This window comes from Marmota marmota, unplaced genomic scaffold (assembly GCF_001458135.2).
Source record: "Marmota marmota marmota unplaced genomic scaffold, marMar, whole genome shotgun sequence".
NCBI lineage: Eukaryota > Metazoa > Chordata > Mammalia > Rodentia > Sciuridae > Marmota > Marmota marmota.
This window is the reverse complement of record NW_026000243.1, coordinates 2,741,491-2,755,696: the sequence shown is the minus strand read 5'-3', so window position 1 is coordinate 2,755,696 and position 14,206 is coordinate 2,741,491.

The window sequence follows — 14,206 nt, the reverse complement described above, 5'->3', positions numbered from 1 at the left end:
ATGTAAAAAAGTACATGTATAAAGGCATGAATTGGTGTGAACATACTTTACATACAGAGATATGAAAAATTGTGCTCTATATGTGTAATAAAAATTGTAATGCATTCCACTGCTGTCATGTATTTTAAAAAATAAAATCAATAAAAGATAAAAAATAATGTAATTGGTATTTTGAGGTGCATTGAATGTGTATATTGCTTTGGTAGTATGGTCATTTTAACAACATTAATCCTGCCTATCCATGAACATAGGAGGTCTTTTCATCTTCTGAGGTCTTCTCAATTTCTTTCTTCAATGTTTTATAGTTTTCATTGTAGAGGTCCTTCACATCTTTTATTAGATTAATTTCTAGGTGTTTTATTTATTTGTTTGTTTGTTTATTTTAGGTGGTTGTGAACAAGATAGTTCTCCTAAGTTCTTTTTCAGCAGATGCATTACTGGATTATAGGAAAGAATTAATTTATGTGTGCTGATCTTATAACCTGCTACTTTACTAAATTTTTTAATCAGCTCTAGAAGTCTTCTTCTGGACTTTTTGGGTCATAAAAATATAGAATCATGTCTTCAGAAGAGATAATTTGACTTCTTTCTTATGTGAATGTCTTTAATTTCCTTCTCTTGCCTAATTGCTCTGGCTAGAGTTTCAAGGAGTGTATTGAATAAGAGTGATAAGAATGGACATTTTTATCTTGTTTCTGTTTTTAGAGGAAATGCTTTTATTTTTTTCTCCTTTCAGTATGATGTTGGCCTTGAATTTATCATAGATTGTTTTACAATGTTGAAGTAAGTTTCTTCTATTCCTAGTTTCTCATGGGTGCTGCACTTTGTCAAATGGTTTTTCTGCTTCTGTTGAGATAATTGAGTGATGCTTGTCCTTAACTCTATTTATGTGGTGAATTACATTTATTAACATATGTTCAAACACCCTTGCATACCTGGGATGAAACTCACTTAATCATAGTGCAGTACCTTTTTAATGTATTTTTGTATGCAGTTTGCTAATATTTTATTAAGAATTTTTGCATCTGTGTTCATCAGGGGTATTGGCCTGAATTTTTTTCCTTGATATGTCTTTGTCTGGTTTTGGTATCAGCTTCATAGAATGTATTTGGCAGTGTTCCCTCCTTTTCTATTTTATGGAATAATTTGAGGTAGGTAGGTATTAGTTATTCTTTAAAGGTCTGGTAGAACTCAGCTGAGAATCTGTCTGGTCCTGGGCTTTTCTTTATTGAAGGTTTTTGATAGCTTCTTCAATTTCATTACTTGATATTGTTCTTTTTAAGTTTTCTATATCCTCATGGTTCAATTTGGGTTGGTCATATGTATCTAGGAATTTGTCAATATCTTCAAGATTTTATAACTTATTGGAGTCTAAATTTTCAAAATAATTTCTAATGATCTTCTGGATTTTGGTTTTCTAAGGTGATGCCTTTTTTTTAAATATCTGATTTTGTTAAATAGCATCTTCTCCATTTCTTTTTGTTAGTTTGGATAAGGGTTTATCAATCTTGTTTATGTTTTCAAAGAACAAACTCTTTGTTTCATTGATTCTTTGTGGGGTTTTTTATTGTCAAATTCATTAATTTCAGCTCTAATTTTAATTATTTCTTATCTTCTAATTTTGGTTTTAATTTTTCTTTTTTCTAGAGCCATGAGATGTAATGTTACATTATTTATTTGATGTCTTTCTATTTTTTAAATGTGAAACTCAGTGCTATAATCTTTCCTCTTAGAAGAACCTTTTTACTGTCCTAAAGATTTGATATGTTTCATATCTATTTTCATTTGTTTTTAAGAACTATTTTATTTCTCCCCTGATTTCTTCTGTTACCCATTCATCATTCAAAACTAAATTATTTAATCTCCAGGTATTAGAATAGTTTGTTTTTTATCTTGTTTATTTCTAAATTTCATCCATTATGATCTAATGGGTTGTAAGGAGTTATATTTTTTGCATTTGTTACAATCTGCTTTGTGTTCTAAAATATGATTCATTTTAGAAAATGTTCCAGGTGCCTTTGAGAAGAATGTGAATTTAGTTGTCAATGAATGAAATCTTCTATAGATATTTGTTAGGTCCCTTTAAATAATAGGTTTTTTTTCTTTTGTTCTGAAGAAATTTTACTCAGTGTAGATGACTTATCTAATGGTAATTGCAGTGTGTTGAAATCATACAGTTTTATTGCATTTTGGTCTATTTAATTTTTTTATATTGAGAAGAGTTTATGTACACAGGTGCACCATTGTTTGGGGTATAAATATTTAAAATCATTTCATCTTGTTTTTGAACAATTCCCTTAGTAAGTATAAAGTGGCTTTATTTGTTTCTTCTGGTTAATTTTGGCTTAAAATCTACTTTTTTTCTGATATGAGAGTAGCTACTGTTGCTTGCTTTTGGCTTCAACGTGCATAGTATATCTTTTCCCATCATTTCACCTTCAGTCTGTTGATGTCATCTGTTTTTTAATCCAATCTACCAAGAGTTAAAATCACTTATATTCAATGTTTATACAAAGATTATTTTTATTTCCTGCCATTTTAATTTATTTCTAATGCTTAATTCAGACTTCATCCTCCTTTAATCAACTATTTTTCTATTGCAATTAATCCCAATGCTAGTTTTAATCTTTATTTTTTATTTCTTCTGCAGAAAATATTTTATTGAGTATGTTTTGTAAAACAGATTTAGTGGTTGTGAATTCTTTTAGTTTCTGCTTATCATGGAAGATTTTTATTTCATTTTTGATTCTGAAGGATAATTGTGCTGGATATAGTAATCTTGGTTGGCAGCCATTTTCTTTCAGGGCTTGCTATATAGTATTCCTATCTTCCTGGATTTTAGAGTCTGGGATGAGAAATCAATTGAAATCTGTGACCTGTCATTTTTCTCTTAGGACTTTTAAAATTCTATCCTTATTCTGCGTATTAGGCATTTTTATGATAATGTGTCTTTGAGAGGATCTCTTTTGACCATGTTTATTTGGAGTTCTATATGCCTCTTGTGTTTGGATTTCCATCTTGTTCCTAAGATTTGGAAATTTTTTTAACATAATATTATTAAAAAGATTGTGTATTCCTTTAGTTTATATTTCAGAGCCTTTATACCCAATGACTCTTAAATTGGGTCACTTAATGTTATCCTCAATTTCTTGAACATTCTGATCATGGTTTTTTAACATCTTTTCTTAATTTTCAACTTTATTTTTAAGATTATGTACTTTTTCTTCAAGACCGAATAGTCTATCTTCAAACTGGTCCAATTTATTCGTGATGTTTCGATTGAATGTTTAATTTGATTTATTGAGTCTTTCATTTCCAGGATTTTTATTTGGTTCTTTTTCAGAATTTCTCTTTTTATCGAAGTAATCTTTCATTACCTGTATTTTTAAAGTTCATTCCTTACATCTTCTTTGAGCTCATTGGGTATTTTAATTATGAACATTCTAAATTCTTTCTTGGATATTTCCTCCAACATTGTGTTACTGAAATCAGTTGTTGAAGTGCTTGGGCTATTTGAAGTGGTTTGTTCCCTTGCTTTTTCATATTTCTTGTATGTCTACCCATCTATTGGAATGATTACTGATTATTTTTATGCACAGGACTATTTAGATAGCTTCTTTCTCTTAAGAGCCCTGGGTTGGATGAATTCTTTCACTCAGTGTGTGTCCTCCTCTATTTCCAGTCTCAAGACCACTTTAAAATTACTACAATCACTTCAGAGCAAAGACACTTATTATTCAATCTTAAGAAAATCCAAAAACTTGTTGATATTGTTCTCCACAGTTCCACTAATCCACGTATAAACTTGTAGTAAATTTCTGAAATAGATTGAAAAATTAGTTATTACTTATAGCAAAATTGCTCAAACATTATAAGAGATTGAAATAGGGAGGAGAGAAAAATTAGTCAAAGAAGCAAAAAAAGAAAAGATAGGAAAGAATAATACACACCAAAGTAATAAGAATAAAAAGATGGATGAGAGGAATTTGAAGCTGTGAATGAGGAAAAATAAGGGGTAAAAGGAATAAATATAAAACTAAGCTAGGAAACAAAGATAGAATAATTCCAATTAATGCTTTAAAACATAAGAGGAAATGCAGTCAAATGGGTTGAGCACACAATATTTAATACTAGGCTAACAAGTATTGAATATAAAATGAAGAGTGATACACATAGGATCAAAGTTGACATTAGAGCTATTTATAGTAAACCATGCCAAAGTTGAGAAAATTTTTATTGAGTCTTCCTGGTTTGGACTTCATCAGGATTGTGAAGCTTTAGAAGATGTCCATCACTCTCCAGCTTTGGATTGTCCCAGAGGTGCTGGAGCCCAAAAGCCACTCCCCTGATTGCTATGGAACTCCCACCAGTCAGTTCTCATTTGCCATCCCAGGGGCCTGAGGCTGGATGTTCAGAAGGTGCTGTGCTGCATCTGTTAGCTGTTTCTATTGTGTGCAAGAGAAAAGGATGCAGGGCTCTGAGCAGTTGCTCTGACTTAAGTGGATCACTGTGTACCTGTTCCCTTCTGCAGGGTCCTCTTCAAAGTGGCATAGAGCCTGGTGACTGTCTACAACTGCAGAATCTGTAGATGAGGATTCTCTATGGGTGGTCTGCAGTAGAAATGTTACCCATAGCCAAAGGAGATCACCAGGGCACTGTCCCTGCTACTGGGAAGGACACTCAGCCAGTTCACTTGGGTTCAATCTCCCACTGGCCAAGATTGTGAACCACACATGTCACTCCCCTCTGCTGAATGGGACAGAGACAGACATCCACCCCCATTCCCTCCATTTCTTGGGACAGAGGCAGCCATCCTTCTTTCATCTGAGCTCTCACTTCCTACCTCCATGAACTGCAGGCACTCTCATCTCTGCTCAAGCTCTCATGGAGGCTGTGTAGAAGGAAGGCTGGGTCAGGTCAGAACTTCCTGGGAGTACACTTTACCCCACTCCTGTTATCTGCCATGAGGGGAAAGGGGTTTTAGCAACTTTCAATAATAGTAATCCCTCTGCAAGTTACTTCTAGATGAATTACTGAGACATCCTGCTATGGGATACTCTTTCTGGCTTTAATTGTTGCTGTCTAAAGATGGGGAGATGCCATGTTGATTTAATATCTTCTAGGGTGACCAGCCAGCTGTGAGCACCACAAAATGGCTGCCATGATTGGCACAGGTTTATCTTTATGATAGTGCTACAGTCACATAAATTCTAATATTAAACATAAAACACAATTTAATATGAAAAACTTGAGACTGTTTTTCTCCCCACAAAAGAAATTACATACAAATGTTTTCATAACAACACTTTTATTACTCTGTATGAGAAACAATTCTGAGTTCATTCTGATACTGAGTCAAACTGATATTTTAAGAGAAAATGAGAATCACATATATAGAAAGGATATGAAAGATAGTTAAGTAAACATATATTTCCAACCAATGAGAGTGAGTTTCATTGGTATGATATTTCTCCAATAGTTCTAATATTTATTAAATTGTATATATTTTACTTAATTTGAATATTTTAAGAAATTCTTCATTTATTACCATTTTGCAGTAAGAAAATACATATTATAAGTATTTTAACTTTAATATTTTAGAGAAAATAAAGTGTATAGTCACATGCTTATAGGAAAGAAATGAACAGAAAGCTTTTAATATCAAAGAAATTTGCTTAGGATGTCCCATTTATCTGCTAAAAAGAGGGTTTATCTTCAGCATTCACATTTTCCTTTCTTGTACAAGGTGCTTACAAAATTCTGATCCGTAAAATAAAGGAGAAATCATACTGTGATTAAAAAGGTGATTGAACACTACATATGTCATATACATAAACAAGAAGAGCCAATCCACATTAAGGAAAGCACTGAGAGTACATCAAATCAATGAGATGGAAATGTGATCCAAAAGGAACTTTTATAGAAAAGGAAATCAGTGTTTATGAATAAAGCACCCTTTGAGAAGTCCAAAGGGCTAGAGTGTTGTGTAGTATTACCTTTCTAATACAGGTTAGAATCAACATTATTATAAACAAGGATTCACAATAGCTCAGAAAAAAAAACATACTTCACAAATTAGATTGAACAATTTACAATGCTACTACAACAAACAATTGGTGGATTTCTTCCTTGGATGAATCTTGGAGCTCCAACCTAGTAACTGTGATTTTCAGCACCACTTCTCTTCATGGTGAGAAAATCCTCCAGATGTCTTCTTCATGATAACAAAATACTACAGCAGTTCCAAGCCTTTAACGTACAATTCCACTTTCCAAGATAGGAAAATCTACATTTGTGAAAGACAACTCTTGCAAATAATAACTAATAATTTTCTTCATTATAGTTTTGGGAAACTTGTACACAATCTCTATTCAATCTCCCTGGAATTCCACTGGGCCTTTGAGGAGAGAGAAGGGAAAAGGATCTTGTAGAAGTAATAGATTTTCATAGAACTTCACCCTTACGGGTATCCAATCATTTTATGAAGGAAATCTCCAGTTAACAAAGCAACTTTCATAACTGGGGAGAATTGTGAGCAAATCAATGTCTTCACAGTAGTATAGACCTTCATTCTGGCTATGACATTTCCCATAATTAGAAAACCATTAATCAAATATGAGGGTTCAATACAAATCTAACATATACACCATTGCATGTGTGAATCATTTTAAGTATTAGGAAACGATGACATAATAATGCTTTGTCAAGGCCCACATGGGAACTACCTCACAGTTGTACATGCAAAAGGAATAGAAAATGAAGGAACAAGAAAACGATGAAAGGAGATGCACACGAGCAAGGCCTTTAGGATCTGTTTCCAACTTAACTATGTAAGTTTATTTTCTTGGTTACTTTTATGGTTCAAATCTTATTCAGTCTTCCCATCTACCGCCTTCCATTCAATGAACACATAGTGCTACAATATGCCTATGTACCTTAAGTACAGGTGCAAAATTTCAGTTATCTTGTTCACCAGCTGTCATTCTCTTCTACATAGGTATTTTTAATGGTATTTTCAATCTGTCTTTCCATACTACAATTCATATTTTGGGTAATAAAAGCATTGATTGAAATAAACATAAGTTTATACTGATAAGGGGGAGAATACCAAGAATAAGATGTGGGCTATAGAATCACATAACCTATCACAAGAGCAAGAAAACTTCTGCCACAGTTCTATGATGCCTCATTTCTAATATCTGGGAAAACATCTAGGAAAAATAAATGTAAAACTAAAAGGAGGACCAGAAATAAGAATAGAGAAATGACAGGAAGTTATGAGAAAATGTGAAATTTCTTCAAAACAGAGACTCTATTGGTACACAGATGTCATTACAAAAATCATGCCAAGTACAGCAGTATATCAACACTGAATGATAACCATGATCATCCTCACTGTCTTTACAGTCTTTCAAGCAGTCAGTCTTTGCCATCTCTGGGTAATCTACTGTGGAAAAGAAAAGCAGAAACAAGATGTCATTTGGATATCCAGGGTGAACCAAGGACATATTAAAGGAAGGAATATTTCTTGTATAGCAACTATCAGTCTCACATTGGTATTCTTGTCACTTGCTCCTAAAACACATCTAGCAAAGTTCCTACTTCCAGAAAACTTTACTGCAGGAGAAATACGCACTTTGTGGTAAGTTTGACATTTTAGAGCTGATCCACACAGTAGCCCTTCCGTTTCAGGAACACAGGCACAAAGCATTTGCTGAGAATCTGCTGGATTCCAGGCTCTGTGGTAAGTACCAAAGCAGTGTGGTAAGGATACTGGATCTTCTCTGAAAGACCAGGTAGCAATGATAGGCAGTGATCATTTACCATAATAGATACTATTGACAGGAAGATTCTGGGAACACAGATGGGATTCATGTGGAAAAGAAGAAAGGCCAGATAAGGCTTTCAAGAAACTGTAAGGTGGGAGAGAAATTTGATCAGCATTAGAAAAGCACAACGAGGCCACAAGGAAAAGTGGGAGAAATGCCACATTTAGTGAACCAAGGACTAAATAGTCTCTGGGTCCTGAATAGCAGGGAGTATTGGGCTCCGGAGAATCAGGAAGCAGTGATCACAATCTCAACCTTAATTTTAGAATTCTCTAACCAAGATAACCTCATAGAATTGCTCAGAATTTCAGGCCTGGACCTCCAATGATGCGTCATACGGATGCCACATTTGAAAGGAAGGTGGCTTGAACCCTGAAGGAGAAGGGGAAGTTCACAACTCTCACCAGATCACTGAACATACTTACCAGTGTACAGCCAAGTCCAGGCCCTCTGGATCATACAAGGCTCACCCTCTCCAACTGTGCAGGTTTTCATCTCATAGTCACACATCATACGTGTGTCCTGAGAACACTTCCTACATTTGGGAGTTGTAGCTGCAAGGAAAAAGATTGTGCTGAGAGAAGGGAACCATCACTGCATCACTGTCACTTTCCAAAGGCAGCAGAGGTCATCCAAACTTCCTGGAAGATCACCTATAGGTTTTATCATGAGTGATATGCTCCAGGTGATGTGTGTGATATCACAGACTAATCAGGAGAAATTAGGCAGGTGATCTAATCTCTACTTATAGAAGTAAGGGATCAAGTGACTCTCAGGCAGGGAGAACTAATACATTACACAGAACCACTATCCATGCTTTATTTTCTAGCTTACCACAGTGATTTCATACAGAAGGAAAAGCACAGAGAACTTGCTGGGTTATGAAATACTGGGCTAAAATCTCAGGGTTGTGAACAGGATGTATAGTGCTCAGTTGACTGAGAGTACTTTATTCCAACTCCACACATAAACCATAGCCTGAGAGCATATTGGACAAAATAAAGTTATATCAGGCCTCCAGTTGAGGACAAAAGGAGGGAACAACCCAGGAAAGTAAGAGGGTAGAAGTAGTTGAGTGGCCAGGCCAGGCATAGAGGTTCTGTATTTCTGAAATAGGATCATATTTCTCATACAGACCTCACAGAAGCTAAAGAGAATGGGGAAATCCAGGCCCTATATGCCAGGGTCAAGCCTAGGCTAATGCCTTAACCATCATCAAACAACCACCCTAGGATTTACTAAATTCCATGCAGAACAGAAAGAAACTCAGCTTTAGTAGGGTTTCCATTTTTTCTTGGCTAATTCTTAAAAGTAGTTGTGTCATAAAACACAGATCACTTCAGCTTGGTAATCATATAACACTAACTGCTAAGATCAGCCCCATAGTAATTTCAGAATGCACTCTGAGAAGAACATTGGCCAGTGGGTATCACTGATGTCCAGAAGCAGATCTCAATCTAAGCCTTTCCAACAATGGCAATACTTCAGATCCATCTTCCATGACCCATTTCTTCTCACTGCTCCCCCAGGCTTCCTTTCTCTATGTTGCCCCAACTACAGATGACCTGAAGGGTAATCTTACCATGAGAAATTTTTTATGCACAGCATACTAAGTACCTACTTCTTTGGGGGCAGGCAGCGTGGGGACCATAGAAAAGAAATGCAAACCAACCTTCTTCCCAACCAGAAAATGAAATGATGCAAGGAAAACAATGAGATCACATCAGAATCCAGGATGCATGCCAACACCCCTCTACACTCTGTCAGAAATGTGAGGGTCTTAGAAGAGTGAGGGTGAGCTGGGTCTCGAGAAGGGTAAAGTTTAAAGAATGGAAAACAGTGTTCCAAGGGAAACAGTTTTATTGGAAACCAATCAGGGATGGAGATTACACCATCTGGATGGCCCTTGGAGCCCACAGAATTAGTTGCTTGCAATGTGTGCCCCTTGCTACTTGAAACCATGGTGCTCCAATCAGATTTTTTTTTTTAATTTTCAATCATGGCTATCTGGAAAGAGAGAGTTTTGATTCTCTTCCCCAGCCACTTTGCGATACATTCTCAAACACTTGAAGACATGTTTCTATTCCTACTTTTTCTAGCTTTACTAAGAAAATGAGGAAGGGTGTTGGCCATCAATGCAGTCCAGGCATTCTGTATTGGGAAGATTGAGACCAGACTTTGAGAGTTATGAGCCAGCCATGTGGCTGCAGATGCTGTTCCAGGTTAGTGGCCATGGGCGGAAGGGCAGGGTTAGGGGACTGTAGGTACCTTCATATTGTTTCTAGGCCCAAGTCAGTGTCACAAGATGGAAGTTGCCCCAACTAGAGATGGCAATGGTGGCAGCAGAGGTCACCCAAGTTGGCAACTAAGGTGTTCCAAGTTGGAGGTGACTGCTTTCAGAGATGGGGCCACAAAGGTGGGCGGTGTGGCAGCATTGTGTGGCACTTTCAGAGATGGAGCACTGTGGCATTCTGTAGGCAACTATCTCGCCCTGTTCAGTGTCCCCAGGTATAGGTTACTATGTGGAGAGGACTATGGTTGTGGTCCCAAGTGTCCCAAGATAGAGACAGCCAGGGGAGCCCCACCTTGGTTGATGGGGAGCCAGCACACAGTGGGGTCTGGCTTGGCTCTGCTTGGCTCAGTGGGTGGGGGTCTGGCCAGGCTCCCCAGATATTTCAACAACATCTTTAAGAGAAATTAATAAAAATTATATGCAATTAAATAATAAGTTTTACCCCATCAAGGTTACTAAGAGTTAAAATTCTAACAAGTGTAATTCTATATACAAAAACGTTTAGCTGTTTCAATTAAAATATTGAAATATGAAAAATTGAAGGAAAAAATAAATATTTCTGGATAACAGAGTATTTTGTATGGTAAGGTTATAGAATAAGTAAGTAACAGAAGGATTGTGGTGAAAGCTCAAAAAATATTTGTGATTAAGTTGGCTATAACACAATCATTTAAAGTTGCTTAAGGTCTTTTCTAAGGTCAAATTTTAATGTATAGATATAAAGTCAGAATCTAATTCTCTATGTGTTAAAGTAAAAAGGGCTTCTTAAAACATTAATCTTGTGCTGGGGATGTGGCTCAAGCGGTAGCGCGCTCGCCTGGCATGCGTGCCGCCCGGGTTCGATCCTCAGCACCACATACAAACAAAGATGTTGTGTCCGCAGAAAACCAAAAAATAAATACTAAAAATTCTCTCTCTCTCTCCCCCTGCTCTCTTTAAAAAAAATTAATCTATTCTTATCTGTCGAGATTATTTCTTGTGTCTGTTAGGTTTTATTTAGGAGACCTAGTCTTTAAGGAATTAGGGTTTGTACAACTCTGGTTATACAAACAACTGTTATTTTAGATTATTACAAAAGACACACTCAATTATACAAGATAAAAAATCACTATCAAGCCATATTTGACAAGATCCTGATTTTATCTACCCAGTCATAACTGGCACTCAATTTGATTTTCTGATGACTCAAGATAATGATTAACAAATTGCCCTAACTGGATATAAAAGACAAATCTCTGTTTACATACTCATTGATCCATAAAAAATGTCATTTACACACATACAAAATATATATATCCACTTATACACTTCAAGAACAATTCATCCAAATTAAAAATACTCAATCCACCAAGATGCCAAGATGCCAAAAATTTATTTCTATCCATATTTTCTGTGATTATCACTAAGTCATCAAAACAGGTAAGTGGTGTCAGGAGATATATATACATATGACTCTGTCATTTTCCCTAGGCAAAGCTCACGTATACTGGACACATGCTCCAAATTCGCCTTATTTTACTGCTGTAGATTGGTTTCATCCTGAGCTCTCCATCAGTTCCAATGGTACAAAAGTTTTAAATTTTAAGTCCAACAGTGCTCCACTTGCCAGCAGGTGACCTTGGCTATTCCATCCACCAGGGTTAACCCATGAGGGTTCAAAGCCAATGAAATTTGGCAAATGGATGTTACTACCTTCCTCAACTCCAACCCCTTTCATTTGTACACATCACAATTGACACCTGTTCCCATGTCTTCCATGCCACTGCCCATGAAAGGGAGATGGCCTCAAATGTTGTCTGCCACTGCCTCAGTTACTTTGCCCACTTTAAAAATCCCTAAACACAGTAAAACCGACAATAGCCCTACTTACACCAGTGCCCGTTTCTGAGACTTCTACAAAACAAAATGTAATCTATCACACTGGCATTCCCTACAACCCACAAAAACAAGCTCTTATAAAGCGTGCCCACACCATCTTAAAACACATGTTACTAAAGCAACAAGGGAGAAATAACTGGGCTAAACATCCCCTCACACCAGATTACGTAAGGCATTAATAGCACTTTACTTGCCCAATGTCAATGACCCAGGCTACACCTCTGTTGAATGCCATTAGGTTCATCACTCCCCACTAAGGAAACTTCTCAGGTGCTATTGAAAAACCCGGACACCATTCGGTAGATTGGCCCAGTCCCCTCATTAACTTGGGGATGAAGGTATGCTTGTGTGTGATTACAGGAAGGACATTGGTGGCTCCCAACAGTTTGGTGAAACCTTTTCATGATTTACGGAGGGAATAGCCCAATCTCCCAATTCTAGAACATTTATCTCAAGGACCCAAAAGGCCCTCTCCCATTTCTACTACCAGGGACAATGCAGAGTATACCAGTGAATTGGGAGAGCCTGAATAAGCTGAGCCAAAAATCTGAAGAAGTCCTGGCCCATAAGGGTCAAGAGGAAAGCTCTAAAACCCTCTTCCTAGACACAATGGCTTTTGTCAGCTATTCTGTAATAGCTAGTTTGCTTCCCACAGTCCAGTCCACCCTATATTGGGCATTTGATCAAGATCCCCCTCTGTGGGAGCCAGTCACTTGGTTGGACTTCCTCCCCACACTTCCTGGTGTTTAACATTGCTACCTCCTGGGTGGGAGACGTAGACACCCCTCTAATAATTAATGTTACTTCCCTTTTAGTCACACACCTAACTCTGGTCCTCACACCCTCCCCTGTGTATGGGTCATGACCCTCACTGCTTAACCCCTAAGAATCAGGCTTGGATGCAACTCTGGTCCAGTGATGTGGCCAGGTATTCCTTTCACTTGGCAGCTACCAACATTCCAATCAGACCACTAATCACTCCCGGCCTTTGCGGTCCCTCTGCCACTTTCACAAAGACCTGCCCACTGAGATTTTTTAGAGCAATTGGGAAGATTGCCAGGGGCCCCATTGGTCATGTTACTAATGTTTCAAGACACCAAATTATTGATGGGGGGCCGTGAACGTATCTCCATGATTAACATACCACTCATTTTTGTCCACACTTCCATTTCTCTGCAGATCATGCATAGCAATGACTCCATAATAGTTGGTGAAGAAGGATTCTCTCAGCCTCAACCCAGCTATTGAAGGAGGATCTATCTTATTATTTGGAGATTTCTACTATTTCTTTTGCTCCAAGTGTGGAGAGGCTCCTATACTAGATTCTGAAATATTTCTGTGCAGTCTTTTCACCAAATCCTTACCAACCTGGGATCAATTTGCACTATGCATCCATAATGTGTTTCTCTCCATATTGGCCATGACGAATACCTATGTAACATCACCCGTGACAACTGCACCTATGCAGCCTGCATTGAAACAGCTAATGCCATGTTTGAATCCCTCTTAGTTCTTCAAAGGTAGAGTTGTGCCTTTCTGCCCATAAACATTATGGAATCCTGTGAAGATTCCCAAACCCTAACTGTGTTAAAACAGGCCCTGCAACAATTATATCAGCCCAAACACTTTGTGAGCATACTTATGGAAGCCATAGTTCCTTCCATACTGATCCTTGCTTCTACTGCTACTATGGCTGCCTCCATCCCTCAGTTCAGACTGCTTCTTATATAAATATAGTTGTCAAAATCTTACCCAAGCTTTCACAGTGCAGCATGATATAGATTTTTTAAAAAATGAAAAAAACAAAAACAAAAAAAACTTCTCTCACAACTACAGCTAGTGGAGTCCACAATTGAGATTTTGGGATACTGAGTAGATGCTACAATCTTCCAAGGCACTCTTACTTGTGATTGGCAGTACAAATGTGTGTGTAACCACCATTCATGGAACAAATCAGTTCACACCTGGGAAGATATTTAAAAGTACTTAGAAGATTCCCTCGGGGTTGGGGATGTGGCTCAAGCGGTAGCGCGCTCGCCTGCCATGCGTGCGGCCCGGGTTCGATCCTCAGCACCACATACAAACAAAGATGTTGTATCTGCCGAGAACTGAAAAATAAATATTTAAAAAAAATCTCTCTCTCTCTCTCTCTCTCTCTCTCTCTCTCTCTCTCTCTCTCTCTCTCTCCCTCCCCCCTCTTAAATAA